Source organism: Oncorhynchus masou, chromosome 9 (assembly GCF_036934945.1).
Source record: "Oncorhynchus masou masou isolate Uvic2021 chromosome 9, UVic_Omas_1.1, whole genome shotgun sequence".
NCBI classification, from domain to species: Eukaryota; Metazoa; Chordata; class Actinopteri; order Salmoniformes; family Salmonidae; genus Oncorhynchus; species Oncorhynchus masou.
Window position 1 is genome coordinate 68585266 of NC_088220.1, and position 16359 is coordinate 68601624.

Sequence of the window (16359 nt, forward strand, 5' to 3'; positions counted from 1 at the left end):
CCAATTAGTTAACTAAGCCAGGTCTAAATGTGCCGAGGCATGAAAGCATATAAACTGTAAGCCAGGTCTAAATGTGCCGAGGCCTGAAAGCTTATAAACTGTAAACCAGGTCTACGCCTGCACCTCAGCTCCAGTACTCCTAAACAACTGTTCTACGCCTGCACCTCAGCTCCAGTACTCCCAAACAACTGTTCTACGCCTGCACCTCAGCTCCAGTACTCCTAAACAACTGTTCTACGCCTGCACCTCAGCTCCAGTACTCCTAAACAACTGTTCTACGCCTGCACCTCAGCTCCAGTACTCCTAAACAACTGTTCTACGCCTGCACCTCAGCTCCAGTACTCCTAAACAACTGTTCTACGCCTGCACCTCAGCTCCAGTACTCCTAAACAACTGTTCTACGCCTGCACCTCAGCTCCAGTACACCTAAACAACTGTTCTACGCCTGCACCTCAGCTCCAGTACTCCTAAACAACAGTTCTATGCCTGCACCTCAGCTCTAGTACTCTTTAAAAAATAGTTCTACGCCTGCATCTCAGCTCCTGTACTCTTAAAAAAATTGTTCTAAGCCTGCACCTCAGCTCCAGTGCTCTTAAAAAAACAGTTATACGCCTGCACCTCAGCTCCAGTACTCTTAAAAAAACAGTTATACGCCTGCACCTCAGCTCCAGTACTCTTAAAAAAAACAGTTCTACACCTGCACCTCAGCTCCAGTACTCTTAAAAAAAAAACAATTCTACACCTGCACCTCAGCTCCAGTACTCTTAAAAAAAAAAACAGTTCTACACCTGCACCTCAGCTCCAGTACTCTTAAAAAAAAACAATTCTACACCTGCACCTCAGCTCCAGTACTCTTAAAAAAAAACAGTTCTACACCTGCACCTCAGCTCCAGTACTCTTAAAAAAACACAGTTCTACACCTGCACCTCAGCTCCAGTACTCGTAAAAAAACAGTTATACGCCTGCACCTCAGCTCCAGTACTCCTAAAAACCAGGTCTACACCTTTGACTATACCTTTGACTAATACTAATTTAAACCAGATCTACACCTGCATATCTCAGCCCAAATATCCATACAAACCAGATATCAGGCAATCCCCTCAACAATACTCTGATAAACCAGGTCTACTCTTTTGACTATTCAGCAAAACTCATTAAACCAGGTCTACCATTGTGCAAGAGACACTAAACAAACCTATTGACATTCAAAATATTTTAAGTTATTACATAAATTCAGTTTATGCGTCTACACATGCACAATTCCCCCTGAAATAACTAAATATGACATCACGTATTTAAACATATATAAAGGTTAATGCATACATGGAAAAATAACAAGTATATCCATAACCCAACTCAAATTCAATATACAGTAAAAATGTATAATCTGCTATGATTAAATATATATAGTTGAAGTCGGAGGTTTACATGCACTTAGGTTGGAGTCATTAAAACTTGTTTTTCAACCGCTCCACAAATTTCTTGATAACAAACTATTGTTTTGGCAAGTCGGTTAGGACATCTACTTTGTGCATGACACATGTCATTTTTCTGACAATTGTTTACAGACAGTGGGTCAGAAGTTTACATACACTAAGATGACTGAGCCTTTAAACAGCTTGTATAATTCCAGAAAATGATGTCATTGCTTTAGAATCTTCTGATAGGCTAATTGACATAATTTGAGTCAACAGGAGTTGTACCTTGTGGATGTATTTCAAGGCCTACCTTCAAACTCACTGCCCCTTTGCTTGACATCATGGGAAAATCAAAGGAAATCAGCCAAGACCTGCACAAGTCTGGTTCATCCTTGGGAGCAATGTCCAAATGCCTGAAGGTACCACGTTCATCTGTACAAACAATAGTACGCAACTATAAACACCATGCGACCATGCAGCCATCATACCGCTCAGGAAGGATACGCGTTCTGTCACCTAGAGATGAACGTACTTTGGTGCGAAAGGTGCAAATCAATCCCAGAACAACAGCAAAGGACCTTGTGAAGATGCTGGAGGAAACAGGTACAAAAGTATCTATCCATAGTAAAAACGAGGCCTATATCAACAAAACCTGAAAGGCCGCTCAGCAAGGAAAAAGCCACTGCTCCAAAACCGCCATGAAAAAGCCAGACTAAGGATTGCAACTGCACATGAGGACAAAGATCGTACTTTTTGGAGAAATATCCTCTGGTCTGATGAAACAAAAATATAACTTATTTGGCCATAATGACCATTGTTATGTTTGGAGGAAAAAGGGGGAGGCTAGCAAGTCGAAGAACACCATCCCAACCATGAGGCATGGGTGTGGCAGCATCATGTTCTGGTGCACTTCACAAAATAGATGGCATCATGAGGATTGAAAATTGTGTGGATATATTGAAGCAACATCTCAAGACATCAGTCAGGAAGTTAAAGCTTGGTCACAAATGGGTCTTCCAAATGGACAATGATACCAAGCATACTTCCAAAGTTGTGGCAAAATGGCTTAAGGACAACAAAGTCAAGGTATTGGAGGGGTCATCACAAAGCCCTGACCTCAATCCTATAGAAAATTTGTGGGCAGAACTGAAAAAGCGTGTGCGGGCAAGGAGGCATACAAACCTGGCTCTGTCAGGAGGAATGGGCCAAAATTCACCCAACTTATTGTGGGAGCTTGTGGAAGGCTACCCGAAACGTTTAACCCAAGTTAAACAATTTAAAGGCAATGCTACCAAATACTAATTGAGTGTATGTAAACTTCTGACCCACTGGGAATGTGATGAAAGCTGAAAAGCTGAAATAAATCATTATCTCTACTATTATTCTGTCATTTCACATTCTTAAAATAAAGTGGTGATCCTAACTGAAATAAGACAGGGAATGTTTATGAGGATTAAATGTCAGCAATTGTGAAAAACTGAGGTTAAATGTATTTGGCTAAGGTGTATGTAAACGTCCAACTTCAGCTGTACATAATAAGTTAGAGCCACTGTATTTTCCCATTGGTCACAGATGTGACCGCTAAGATATTTTTGTTGAGCATAATGGACTCAATGTATTGAAAATGAAGGCCAATATGTAAACTTAACACTTTGAATATATTTTATTTGTAAATATGTTTAAATGTCAACAATGTATTTGTTTTTTAATGCAACCGCTTTGTCACATTTCTTTTTAACTTACAGAAATCGTTCAATATTCAATAATCTGAGGCGGCGCTCAGACGTAAGCAATATTTCTCCGCTATGTTGGAGTCAACAGAAATACAAAATTACAACAGAAATATTCCCTTACCTTTGATGGTCTTCGATCAGAATGTAGTGGAAGGAGTCATACTTACCCAATACATCGTTTTGTTTCAGTTCGTGTGTAGTTATAGTAGCATAGGCTACCCGTGTCAGCTGAAATGCATCCAAAATTACTTCTGGTCCCGAACAGTTGCGCATCAAAACTTCAAAATTACATATTATATGTTGACTAAACTGGTCAAACTAAGTGCAGAATCAAGCTTTATGACGTTATAAACATACAAAACAATTGGCGATTCAACCGGACAAAAGCAATTCTTCTCAGACCATCTGGAACGGATGGATGACTGTGTACAATTTGCGCTCGAACGCGCACATATTTTCTCGCGACACCCACTATTGTGCCTGCCAAAGGGTCAAGGCTTGCAGGATTTGCGCAATTAAACACTCAACTGATAAAGGACATCTCGTGGAAGACATAGAAAGTGTTTCCAGATCCATAGCTGGTTGGGAAGGGTGGGGGCGATGACGTCAAAGTTGCCCCAACTTTCTGGATGCCAAAACTAGTTTGGGAGATTGCCTGCCCTGCCCTGCTATACTTACAGACATAATACAAACGGTTTTAGAAGCTTTAGAGTGTTTCCTAACCAATAATAATTATTATATGCATATATTAGCAATTTTGGACAGATTTATTTTCAGTTTACTATGGGCACGCAATTCATCCAAAGGGGGCAGTATTGTCCCGAGCCTTAACAGGTTGCTGTAGAAGTACACCTTGGAATTGTATGTTTGAGAAATCCTATGACACTTCTCTGAATCATACTAGTCACCTTAATAATGCATAATATATGACTTCTTTGTTGATAAATACAACTTGATGTTTTTTGTGAGAGAGGGGAGTAAATGGTTTAAGCCCTGTTCACACTGGTAGTTTGAAGTGTCATAAATAAATACAAATTATTCGATTTGAATCTGTTATTTTTCCTATTTCAAATCACATTTCAAACCACGTACGTAGGTAGTTTGAAATCAGATACAAATATGATTCCTGGCAACATGATTTTTTTGCCCTCAAGTGGATTTTTGAATGTTATTTGGCATATCATGTTGCTTGCTAGATACTCTGTTGACAGTTCGACAAAAACATATGGTAGCTAACTAGCTTGTTAATTGTTTACAAACAAATTAGTGAATGTTCTAGAAAAGTTGGATCATCTTATCCTTTGAGGCTGTCATAGTGATCTTACACTATGATTTCAAACACTCAAAGCAACTGGGAAACTTCCATGGCAGGCATTGTTGTCACATTAGCTTGCTACATAACTTCTGAGTGATAGGAAGCATGAGCACCACCACCAATCAGCCTCCACAACTGCACACACACCCGACATTACCACGACAACTAGCTTAGCCATGTCAGCAAATGACTACAGTCTGAACACACACAAATCTGATTTGGTCACTTGTAACTTGCCATTTGGACAGTATGTATTCCAAAATGGATTTGAAAAACAAAACTGATTTGAGCATATTTAGGCCTGCAGTGTGAATAAAGCTTGAATGTCACACTTGTTTACCTGTCCCTAGTCAGTCAGCTGGAACACTACAGTGGCATTGTTTATAGAAGCATGGTGCCACGCAGCCAGTCTTGTGACACTTTGTCCTAGCTTTAGCTGCTGGGGGACTGGAGGAGAGTATGACATACAGATAAAACTGAAAAATAAAATCAAATGTTATTGGTCACATACACATGGTTAGCAGATGTTAATGCGAGTGTAGCGAAATGCATGTGCTTCTAGTTCCGACAGTGCAGTAATATCTATCAAGTAATCTCACAAATCCACAACGACTACCTCATGCACACAAATGTAAAGGTATGAATAAGAATATGTACATATGAATAAATATATAGATGAGCGATGGCCGTGCGGCATAGGCAAGAGCAGTAGATGGCATAGAATACAGTATATACAGACGAGATGAGTAATGTAGGATATGTAAACATTATTCAAGTCAGATTATTTAAAGTGAGTGGTGATACCATTATTAAATCCATTTATTAAATGTATTAAAGTGGCCAGAGATTTGAGTATGTATGTTGGCAGCAGCCACTCAATGTTTGTGATGGCTGTTTAACAGTCTGATGGCCTTGAGATAGAAGCTGTTTTTCAATCTCTCGGACCCACATTTGATGCAGTTGTACTGACCTCGCCTTCTGGATGGTAGCTGGGTGAACAGGCAGTGGCTCGGGTGGTTGTTGTCCTTGAAGATCTTTTTGGCCTTCTTGTGACATCGGATGGTGTAGGTGTTCTGGGGGGCAGATAGTGGTGATGCGTTGTGCAGACCTCACTACCCTCAGGAGAGCCTTACGGTTGTAGGCGGACCATTTGCCATACCAGGCGGTGATACAGCCCAACAGGATGCTCTCGATTGTGCATCTGTAAAAGTTTGTGAGTGTTTTAGGTGACAAGCCAAATTTGTTCATCTTCCTGAGGTTGAAGAGGCACTGTTGCGCCTTCTTCATCATGCTGTCTGTGTGGTTGGACCATTTCAGTTTGTCCGTGATGTGTACGCCGAGGAACTTAAAACTTTCCACCTTCTCCACTACTGTCCCGTCGATGTGGATGGGGGGATGCTCCCTCTGCTGTTTCCTGAAGTCCATGATCATCTCCTTTGTTTTATTGACGTTGAGACCTTCACCTCCTCCCTGTAAGCCGTCTCATTGTTGTTGATAATCAAGCCTACCACTTTAGTGTCGTCTGCAAACTTGATGACTGAGTTGGAGGTGTGCATGGCCACGCAGTCATGGGTGAACAGGTGTTACAGGAGAGGGCTGAGATCGCACCCTTGTGGGGCCCCAGTGCTGAGGATCAGCGGGATGGAGATGTTGTTTCCTAACCTCAGACCCAGGGTCTCAAGCTTAATGATGATTTGGGAGGGTGATATGGTGTTAAATGTTTCTGTAGTCAAAGAACAGCATTATTACATAGGTATTCCTCTTGTCCAGATGGGATAGGGCAGTGTGCAGTGCGATAGTGATTGTGTCGTCTGTGAACCTATTGGGGCGGTAAAGAAATTGGAGTGGGTCTAGGGTATCAGGTAGGGTGGAGGTGATATGATCCTTGACTAGTCTCTCAAAGCACTTCATGATGACAGAAGTGAGTGCCACGGAGCGAAAGTAATTTAGTTCAGTTGCCTTAGCTTTCTTGGGAACAGGAACAATGGTGGCCATCTTGAAGCATGTGAGCACAGCAGACATGGATAGGGATTGATTGAATATGTCTGTAAACATACCAGCCAGCTGGTGTGTTTACCATGCTCTGAGGACGTGGCCAGGGATGTCGTCTGGGCTGGCAGCCTTGCGAGGGTTAACACGTTAAAATGCTTTGTCAGCGGACCGTGTCAGTGGCACTCTACTGTCCTCAAAGCGAGCAAAGAAGTTGTTTGTTTTGTCTAAGAGCAAGACATCGATGTCCGCGATGGGGCTGGTTTTCGTTTTGTAATCCGTGATTGACTGTAGACCCTGCCACATAAGTTTTGTGTTTGAGCCGTTGAACTGCGCCTCCACTTTGTCTCTATACTGACGCTTTGCTTGTTCGATTGTCTTGCGCAGGGAATAGCTACACTGTTTGTATTTGGACAGTCACACTGACAGCAGGCACAAGGACAGACAGACAGAGCGGTGCCTGGCAGAAATCCCACCCACATGCCACACAAAATGGCCAGAGAGAGTCTCAGTGAATGAGGCGAGACCAACATCCTGAGGGTACTGCAGGGGTAAACAACCGAGAGCTGCAATCTGATCTGCAATCAGACCCTGGATCAATCAATCATCATACACACACACACACACACACACAGCGTTAGCAGTAAAGGTTTATTATTTACACAGTATACCTGTTACCCCCTGTGATCCTGTCCACCATAGCAGCCAGCCTCTAACTATAGGTCTGCTCAATAATGCTAACAATTTTTTGCCACAACACCAGTTTATGAGAAATTGGCAGCCTATAAGGCTTTAAATTATCCAGGACAACTGATTTTTGTTGGTTGTCAGGGAAATGAATTGCTCCTAAAACCATGGTAAATTAGGTTAATGTCTCTTGAAGCAACGGTGTTAAAATGTTGGACTATAAACTTTTATGAATAGGATTTCATCAAATGTAGCTCAACGAATGTAGTTCAACAAGTACGCCAGGTTTTCCTTGAATCAGTGAAAATAACCATTCCACCTGTCCTTGACAGCTGACCTTTTTATCCAAGCTGAAATTGTTCATTACAATTGTGAGATGTCTTCCTTTCTACCTGAAGCTCTGCAGTAATAGAGAAAATCAAACCTAAAACAGCCAGTCATCACTAGAGTGCCCATGCTGTGAACAAACACAGGGGCTCCGCACAGAAGACACAGCCACGCAGGCTCACGTCACACACACCAAAATAGGCTTTTTCTTTTCACTCTTTTTTTCTCCCCGTTGTACCCAGTTCCCTACTTACCTTAGCATTGGTGTTTGGGTTTATGTGAGCAGTAGCTGAATCGCCACATTTCCCCTCACTGTGGGCAAGTCAGTGGTGTGTAAAGGTTCATCCTTCTCCAGGTAGAATACAACTCTTCTTCCTTGCTTCCCACACAATCTGGAGAGAAGCCTTCCTCTGTGCTCCAGGCTCCAAAACTTCAGCATTGAGTCTCCTTCTCTTACCCGCTTCGGGAGGAGTGAGATATACAATACAAAATACCCAAATTGGCCTCAAGGGGGGGACTTCCGGAGTTATGCGGCAAGTAGCCTAGCGGTTAAGAGCATTGGCCCAGTAACAGAATGGTCGCTGGTTTGAATCCCTAAGCTGCCTAGTTGAAAAAGCTGTTAAAAATCTGTCAAATCTGAAAAGACACTTAACCCTAATTGCTCCTGTAAATTGCTCTGGATGAGTGTCTGCTAAATGACTAAACTGAATGGGAAAGAAACTTAAGAACAGGAGACAGATAAGCTAAAGCAATATACAGTATTATAATAGTGGATAGTATGTATGTACAGTATGTACCAGATGGTGAAATTAGATATGAGGTAAGTCTCTAGCTGAAATGGCTCTTATTATTGTCAGGGAACACATATTAAAATGGTTTTTTAATCTCAATTTCAAATCATGTCTGGGTAACAATGAAGTACCTTACTGTGATTTTTTTTTAAATTAAAATGGGAAAAAAATAAACCAAAATAGCTTTTTGAGAAAGAGCCATTTCTAAAGCAATAATTTTCTTGACGACTGTCCGGGAGTGGTCGGAGTTGGGGGGGCTGAAAATTAGCTGTCAATGGCATAAAGGTTTGAAAATCTTGCTTACTGGTCTATTAACTATAATGAACAAAAATATAAATGCAACATGCAACAATTTCAACTATTGTACTGAGTTACAGTTCCTATAAGTAGATCAGTCATTTTAAATGAATTCATTAGGCCCTAATCAACGGGTTTCACGTGACTGGGCAGGGGTGCAGCCATGGATGGGCCTGGGAGAGCCTGGGAGCCAGGCCCACTCACTAAGGAGCCCGACCCAGCCAATCAGAGTGAATTTCCCCCACAGAAGGGCTTTATTACAGACAGAAATACTCCTCAGTTTCATCAGCTGTCCGGGTGGCTGGTCTCAGACAATCCCGCAGTTGAAGAAGCCGGATGTGGAGTTCCTGGGCTGGCTTGGTTATACGTGGTCTGAGGTTGTGAGGCCGGTTGGACTTACTGCCAAATTGTCTAATGCAGGTATTCCCAAACTGTGGTAAGCGCAATGCTGTCGGGGGTACACCAAATAAAAATGTGATTCACATAAAAAATAAATATATATATATTTTTTTCTTCTTTTTTCCCAACATATATTTTCCTTCACATTTTCAAACAGTCCATTTATATTTTCCAACAGGACTATATATTTGAGTGAGGTTTTTTTCCTCGCCTGAGAAGCCTCGTTTCACTGCCAAAAATAAAATTCAACCATCTAGTGTTCAGTGAAATAACAACACAATGTCAAATACAGGTAGCCTAGTCAAATAAATAACATCCAATCACATTAACCGTTACTCCCTTGCGGGAATTTCACTAATGGTCCGTATGTAGCCAAACGTAGCTGCTGCTCATTTTGGTATCCGTACTGATGGCACAAAAGCCATAACAGGGAGACATAGTGGAGTGGTAACGCGTGTGAAAGCAGTTGCTCCCGACGCCACTTGGGTACACTGCAGCATCCACCGAGAGGCTCTTGCCGCCAAGGGAATGCCTGACAGCTTGAAAGACGTTTTGGACACTACAGTGAAAATGGTTAACTTCGTTAATGCAAGAGCACTGAACTCTCATGTATTTTCTGCCCTATGCAATGATATGGGCAGTGACCATGTAACGCTTTTACAATATACAGAAGTGCGCTGGTTATCAAGGGGCAAAGTATTGACATGTTTTTTTGAATTGTGAGACAAGCTTAAAGTTTTCTTTACTGACCATAATATTGTCTGACTGCTTGCATGTTGACTAGTTTCTCCCACGACTGGCCTATTTGGTTGATGTTTTTTCTCACCTGAATGATCTGAATCTAGAATTACAGGGACTCTCAGCAAATATATTTAATGTGAAGGACAAAACTGAGGCTATGATTAAAAAGTTGGAGCTCTTCTCTGTCTGCATTAACAAGGACAACACACGTCTTTCCGTCATTGCATGAGTTCTTGTGTGCAAATGAACTCAAGTTTACAGACAATTTCAAATGTGATATAGCGAAGCACCTGAGTGAGTTGGATACACAATTACGCAGGTACCTTCCCAAAACAGATGACACAAACAACTTGATCCGTTATCCCTTTCATGCCCTGCCTCCAGTCCACTTACCGATATCTGCAACAACCTGGTCTGTGAAAATGTCATTTAATCAGCGCTGTTAAGACACTGATGCCCTTTACAACCACGTGCCCATGTGAGAGTGGATTCTCGGCCCTCACTAGCATGAAAACTAAATACATGCACAGACTGTGTGTGGAAATGATTTAAGACTGAGACTCTCCAATACAACCCAACATTGCAGAGTCATGTACATCCTTTCAGACACACCCTTCTCATTAACCTGTGGTGAATTATTCATGTTTTCAATTAACAAATAACGTTTTATATGTAAGATGGTTAAATAAAGAGCAAAATTATTGATTATTATTATTATATGATTATTTGTGCCCTGGTCCTATAAGAGCTCTTTGTCACTTCCCACAAACCGGGTTGTGACAAAAACTCACACTCATTCTTATGTTTAATAAATGTATCGTATAGTGTGTATGGCAGGCTTACAACGATGGAAAAAAACTATATTTGAGAGTGCGCTGACCCTGGTGCTAGAGGTTATATGCAGCTGGTTGTTGAATGTTTGAAGGGGTACGGGACTATAAAAGGTTTGGGAACCACTGCTCTAATAGATCATTGGAGGCGGCTTATGGTAGATAAATTAACATTGAATTCTCTGGCAGCAACTCTGGTGGACATTCGTGCAGTCAGCATGCCAAATGCACGCTCCCTCAAAAGTTGAGACATCTGTGGCATTGTGTTGTGTGACAAAACTGTACATTTTAGAGTGGGATTTTATTGTCCCCAGCACAAGCTGCACCTGTGTAATAATCATGCTGTTTAATCATCTTTTTGATAAGCCACATATGCCACGTGGATGGATTATCTTGCAAAGGATAAAAGTCTCACTGACATAAATGTAACACAAATTTTGAGAGAAATAAGCCTTTTTGTGCGTATGGAACATGTGATGATATTTTATTTCAGCTCATTTAACATGGGACCAACACTTGGTCATGTTACATGTTGCGTTTATATTTGTGTTTACCGCCTAGTTATGACACTAAAGCAGGCCAATACTCCATCCACCAAAACAGACATTTCAGGAGGTCTTTTCAAACAGCTCTTATACTAAAAGGGCATTATCATAATTTTCACAATTTCATAGTATTATTCCAACCTCAGTGTGTAAATATACAAAAAACACAAGAAAAACATGCTTTTGTCTCCACTTGGCCTTTAAAGTCATGGTTTAATCAGAAACAGGATAATAGGAGTTGAGAAGGCAAGAAAATACATATAATTTGGATCTATCTGTTTGCACCCATAAATCAATTAGCCAGAGATACACATCTGTGTACTGTTCCCAACACTAATGTCTAGAGCCAGCCAGGTTGGATGGTGTGCACGCATCCTCCTCCAACAGACTGACCTGGTTTCCAGTTGTCTTGTAAACAGCCCACAGTTTCACACTGTCCTGTTCAATTATGTAACTCAGTCAGTTGCATAAGAGAACAGAGAGAGAGCAGCCCATCCAGCATGACAGGGTGAGCTTCTCTCATCAACACATCAACACCGTGACAGTTACGTGTATCAACAATCATCTGTTTCTTTAGTTGTGGCCAGTAGTGTCTCGGACAGAGTATAGAGGGGACAGGGTGAACCGCACTATAAGCGTTTAATCAGTCAATCCCCTCAACATATAATGGTAGTGTTCTAGGCCCAGTTTTTCCAAAGTTATGTATGTGGATTTTGCCTTTCGGGTTGGATTAAATGCAAAGAAATATAATGAATAGAAAGGATGAATAATTGACTTGAATGGGGACTCCCATTCAGATCATTCTATTTCTTTGCATTTAATCCAACCCGAAAGGCAAAATATTTTATATTTTTTATTTTTTTATTTCACCTTTATTTAACCAGGTAGGCTAGTTGAGAACAAGTTCTCATTTACAAATGCGACCTGGCCAAGATAAAGCATAGCAGTGTGAACAGACAACACAGAGTTACACATTGAGTAAACAATAAACAAGTCAATAACACAGTAGAAAAAAAGAGAGAGTCTATATACATTGTGTGCAAAACGCATGAGGAGGTAGGCGAATAATTACAATTTTGCAGATTAACACTGGAGTGATAAATGATCAGATGGTCATGTACAGGTAGAGATACTGGTGTGCAAAAGAGCAGAAAAGTAAATAAATATAAATAGTATGGGGATGAGGTAGGTAAAATTGGGTGGGCTATTTACAGATAGACTATGTACAGCTGCAGCAATCGGTGAGCTGCTCAGATAGCAGATGTTTGAAGTTGGTGAGGGAGATAAAAGTCTCCAACTTCAGCGATATTTGCAATTCGTTCCAGTCACAGGCAGCAGAGAACTGGAACGAAAGGTGGCCAAATGAGGTGTTGGCTTTAGGGATGATTAGTGAGATACACCTGCTGGAGCGCGTGCTACGGGTGGGGATCTGGATACATACATAACTTTTGAAAAACTGGGCCCTGGAGACTGAAATTGAGGGGTAAAATGGATAAAGTGAATTTGTTTGAACATGCAGTATTAAATTGGTTTTAAATTGGATGGAATGGCCATGCTACAGTATCATAATCACAATTGTTACTGTTGATAAGTTGGGTGGTGAGATTACCCTGGCTTCCTCAGCGCCGGAGGAACTCCTAACCAGTTGTGTTATTGTGTGTGTTTTTTCACATTATTTGTAACTTGTTTGGTACATAATGTTTCTGCCACCGTCTTTTATGATCAAAAAGAGCTTCTGAATATCAGAACAGTGATTATTCACCTCATACTGGAAGAAGAGTTTTTCTTTACTTCTTGGAACTCTAGGGGCGCAATTTCATTTTTGGATGAAAAACGTTCCCGTTTTAAACAAGATATTTTGTCACAAAAAGATGCTCGACTATGCATATAATTGCTACTGTTCGAAAGAAAACACTCTGACGTGTCCAGAAATACAAAGATCTTCTCTGTGCGTGCCCTTTAACGTGAGCTTCAGGCAAAACCAAGATGAGATGGCATCCAGGAAATGACAAGGATTTTTGAGGCTCTGTTTGTCATGATCTCCTTATATGGCTGTGAACGCAAGAGGAATGAATCAACCCTCTCTGTCGTTTCCCCAAGGTGTCTGCAGCATTGTGACGTATTTGTAGACAGATCGTTGGAAGATTGACCATAAGAGACCACATTTACCACGTGTCCGCCCGGTGTCCTGCGCCGAAATTGGTGCGCAAAAGTCACCTGCCAGTATTTTTCCAAGGAATACAGAGAGGAAAGCAAGCTTCCACGAACTGCATGTCAATGAAGAGATATGTGAAAAAACACCTTGAGGACTGATTCCAAACAACGTTTGCCATGTTTCGGTCGATATTATGTAGTTAATCCGGAAAAAGTTTTACGTTGTAGGTGACTGCATTTTTGGTTCGTTTCAGTAGCCAGGCGCAATGTAGAAAACGGAACGATTTCTCCTACACACAGACGCTTTCAGGAAACACTGCGCATTTGGCATGTGACTGAGAGTCTCCTCATTGAAAACATCAGAAGCTCTTCAAAGGTAAATGATTTTATTTATTTGGTTATCTGGCTTTTGTGAAAATGTTGCGTGCTACATGCTACACAAAATGCTATGCTAGCTTTGCATACTCTTACACAAATTAGTCCATTTCTATGGTTCAAAAGCATATTTTGAAAATCTGAGATGACAGTGTTGTTAAGAAAAGGCTAAGCTTGAGAGCAAACGCATTATTTTAATTTTATTTGCGATTTTCAGAAATCGTTAACGTTGCGTTATGCTAATGAGCCTGAGGCTTTAGTCACGATCCCGGATCCGGGATGGGGAGTTTCAAGAGTTAACAAGTAAGAGACAAAGGATTTACTTCAGACACCGGACAAGGCCCAAATCCCCAATATTCTCATGAAGAAGAGATGGAGATATAGGGGTCGTGGGTCAGGGTGCCTTGTAAGAATCCAACACCAAGTGGGTAACCCGCCTCTACCATCAGTCCTATTAGCCAACATGCAATCATTGGATAATAAACTGGATGAGCTCAGATCAACACTATCCTACCAACGGGACATTAAAAACTGTAATATCTTATGCTTCACCGAGTTGTGGCTGAATGACGACATGGATAACTTACAGTTGGCTCATTTTCCGTGCATTGGCAAGATAGAACAGCTTCTACCCACAGGCCATGAGACTCCTGAACAGCTAACCAAATGGCTACCTAGACTATTTGCATTGACCCCCCATCTATTTTCTTATTTTTTTAAAATTGTATTTAATTATTGTTTACTTCAGTTTATTTAGTAAATACTTTAACACTTATATATTCTTAAAACTGCATTGTTAAGGGCTTGTCAGTAAGATCTACACCGGACCATGTAACAAATAACATAACATTTGATTTGATTTTTATTTGAATGGAAGGTCTCTTCTCTGGCTGCACCACATGGTTATTGACAGTGTAAACAGATGGGCCAAGGCACAGAGACGCAGAGGACATGCCTTGATCGAGCGGCAATGCATTTCAGGCTCCATTTCAACTGAAATAAAAACCAAATGTTTTAATTTAGCAGTTATGAGCAGCACAGATGTGAACCGCAGGAGAACCATTTAAAGCTTGACCTTGTTGTAATTGAGAGCTGAGCTGAACCTCCCTCTATGCATATGACTTCAGAAAGACGTTGAAAGGGGTATTTTTGGTTGAAAAGACGTCTTTCAACCAATTTTGATCACTGGCTTGTCTAATGTACAGTACTGTAGTTGAAAGCACAGTAAATCACTCTGCCTTTAACAATAACCTATAACGTTAGATTGTGATGCACAAAGAGACATATCTGCAGTGTATCTGCAGTGACAGTCTGTGTGTCCCTGAGCAGCATTTGCGCATCATCAGTTCACTCATTACAGCAGAGAGAGAAGCACATACATGTCTATGATCCAGAAGAAAATAAATGTCCCTGTAATTGTAATCTAATTGTGCATCTCCTGACTAAAGGACATGAGCATGTTTGATCACTGGGGGACTTACCATTAGGCATAAGGGCCTTACATCATCAAGGCGCCTCATGAGCAGGGCTCTGTCTTGATCCACTGCATCTGCCAATATCGGCCTTCCAAATCTGCGATGAAAGGTGGCCGAGCTACAGCGGTTTTTGTCAGACCAGGAGACATCCCAAAAATTGGTCTTCTCAGGAAAATGTCTGTAGTGTCCGAACAGGCTAATATGCCCCCACGATGGAAAGATAAGACTCTCAAGAACAAAATGATGTTCTCCATTTTTCTCTACCCCCACAAGAGTGACGGGCTTCTTCTGAAGATAACCGAGTTCCGGCTGAAAAAATGAAGGGAAGTGAATAGGGCATTTCTACAGTATGTAAAATATATACAAGTAATTCCACGATCCCAATGTAAACATTCCCTGTCTTAGGTCAGTTAGGATCAGCACTTTATTTTAAGAATGTGGAATGTCAGAATAAAAGTAGAGAATGATTTATTTCAGCTTTAATTTCTTTCATCACATTCCCAGTGAGTCAGAAGTTTACATACACTCAATTAGTATTTGGTAGCATTGCCTTTAAATTGTTTTACTTGGGTCAAACGTTTAGGGCAGCCTTCCACAAGCTCCCACAAGAAGTTGAGTGAATTTTGGCCCATTCCTCCTGACAGAGCTGGTGTAACTGAGTCAGGGTTGTAGGCCTCCTTGCTCGCACATACTTTTTTATTCTGCCCACAAATTTTCTATAGGTGTGAGGTCAGGGCTTTGTGATGACCACTCCAATACCTTGACTATGTTGTCCTTAAGACATTTTGCCACACCTTTGGAAGTATGCTTGGGGTCATTGTCCACTTGGAAGACCCATTTGCGACCAAGCTTTAACTGATGTCTTGAGATGTTGCTTCAATATATCCACATCCATTTTCCAAGCTGTTTAAAGGCACAGTCAACATAGTGTGTGTAGACTTCTGACCCACTGGAATTGTGATACAGTGAATTCTAAGTGAAACAATCTGTCTAAACAATTGTTGGAAAAATTACTTGTGTCATGCACAAAGTAGATGTCCTAACAGACTTGTCAAAACTATAGTTTGTTAACAAGAAATATGTGGAGTGGTTGAAAAACGAGTTTTAATGACTCCAACCTAAGTGTATGTAACTTCCGACTTCAACTGTATTCCAGTCTGCTAGCAAAACAGTCCTGTACTTTAGCATCTGCTTCATCTGACCACTTTTTTATTGATCTAGTCACTGGTGCAACTTGCTTTAATTATTAATTATAAGCAGGAATCAGGAGGATAGAATTATGG